This window comes from Habropoda laboriosa, unplaced genomic scaffold (assembly GCF_001263275.1).
Source record: "Habropoda laboriosa isolate 0110345459 unplaced genomic scaffold, ASM126327v1 scaffold5, whole genome shotgun sequence".
Lineage (NCBI taxonomy): Eukaryota > Metazoa > Arthropoda > Insecta > Hymenoptera > Apidae > Habropoda > Habropoda laboriosa.
The window spans coordinates 2,185,532-2,187,309 of record NW_017100161.1 but is presented as its reverse complement, the minus strand read 5'-3'; the positions used below and the strand labels follow the sequence as shown (position 1 = coordinate 2,187,309).

At 49.0% G+C, this 1,778-nt stretch overlaps 1 protein-coding gene across 2 annotated transcripts in view; it reads left to right on the top strand.

Moving 5' to 3' along the window:
* LOC108578130 (microtubule-associated protein Jupiter) overlaps positions 1-1,778 on the top strand; it is a 92,109-nt gene that overhangs the window by 60,903 nt on the left and 29,428 nt on the right. The gene's annotated exons all lie outside the window — the stretch shown is intronic.

Genomic DNA, 1,778 nt, shown 5'->3' with positions numbered 1-1,778 from the left:
CGCTCCTGTTTTTCTCTCCCTCTCAGCTCTCCCGTTTCTCTCCTTTTCTCTCTCTCTCTCAGTTCTCCTGTTTTTCCCTCCCTCTCAGGTCTCCTGTTTTTCCCTCCTTCTCTCTCTCGACTCTCCCGTGTCTCTCCCTTGCTGTCACTGGTCTCTTCTTTCTCTTTCTCTCTCGCTCTCTGCACTTCTCTCCTCTCCTGTTCGCTCATTATCTTGGCGGTGTGCGTTCGAGCAGCGCACGTGCATCGGCGTGTGCACATGCAGCAGCGGGAAGGCGTCCCTCCCGCGCCTTTCCGCCCGCCAGCCGCCGCGTATTGATTGAGGTGAATGCACGACGTCGGCGTCGGCGTCGTCGGGCTTCGAGCCTCGGGGGTGGAAGTGCATACAGCGCTTGCCGGGGGGTTATCCTCCCATGTTGCTGCTGCTGCTGGATGCATGATGGTGTATAGTTTAACGAAGAAATATTGCAGGATTGTAAATTGAATCTTCGATGTTCGATATCTGAAGTTTCACAAAGAATTTTCGGCATCGCAATAGAAATTGGAACAAAATTCTGTCTGAAAATGGCGCCACAGTGGCTATTCGCTGCTTCATAGTCACTGGCTTTCCAAATCTAACTATACACGAATGAAATAGTCATCACAGGACTCTTCCAGGATACTCTTATCACACCACAGACACTGACTATACTTCGTCATCCAATGACATCGTCAAAATTCCCATGAGAAACATCGTACATACACTTGAATCTCCCAAATAAATTTCCCCGTATCTTCCAATCTTCGTCGATCGATTCTCCAAACATCTTCACCCCGACAAAATAAATTTCCATATTTCAACAAATATTTCTTCCATCGACTATACATCCTCCCGTTGGACTAACCTGAAGTTAAACAGAGACAGGTATAGGGATAGAGAGGATAGCGAGAGGCGGGACAATCGGACTGGAAGAGCTTGCGGGAGAGGCACGAGCGGGAGCACACGATCGAACACGGTGACTGGTAGCCAAAGGGAGATAGAGAGAGAGAAGGAGAGAAAGAATCGTACAGAGAGACTGAATCAGACTGAAAGAGCTTGCACAGGAGGGTGAAGCACATACAAAGAGAGAGAGAGAAAGAGGGGGAAGGCTAGGAAGAAAGACAGAGAGAGAGAGAGAGTGGGAGAGGGAAGTCAGTCGACGTCAGAAGAGCGCATGGAAGAGAGAGTGAGAGAGTGGCGAGGAGAGAAAGGAAGAGCTGGCCTGAGAGAAAGAGAGAGAGGTGGGAAGCACCGGTGGAGGAGGCATTATATACTGGCTGGATCCTCATTCGGCTGCCAGTTTCTCGGCTGTACGCGGCACTGAGTGTAGCCACGCTCCTGTCGTCACCCATTTATACGCAATATATATATATTCGGTGACCTTTTTCACAAGAAGAATCGTTTTCGAATCGGTTTTTTCCGGCCAGAACGGAAAGAAAGTTCTAGCACACACGCACATAAGTCTTTCTGCACTTCTTGTTCGCCGAGTCCAAGGACGTTCGAGCAGCTTCTGGGAAAGCTCATCGTCGTCGTCGTCTAAGGGTCCACTTTCTTTCTTCTTCGTTTTTATTTTTTTTACATCGAACGTCGCACTTCTTTTTATCCATCGGCTCCTCCAATCTCTCTCTACACGAAGAGACATCGCATCGCTGCTGAATACTACTTCTGTGTATACATACACACACACGCGTGCGCAACGAAGAAGAGGAGATACATCGGCTTCATCAAGAGGACCAACAGGGTGAACGCGTGACCATTCT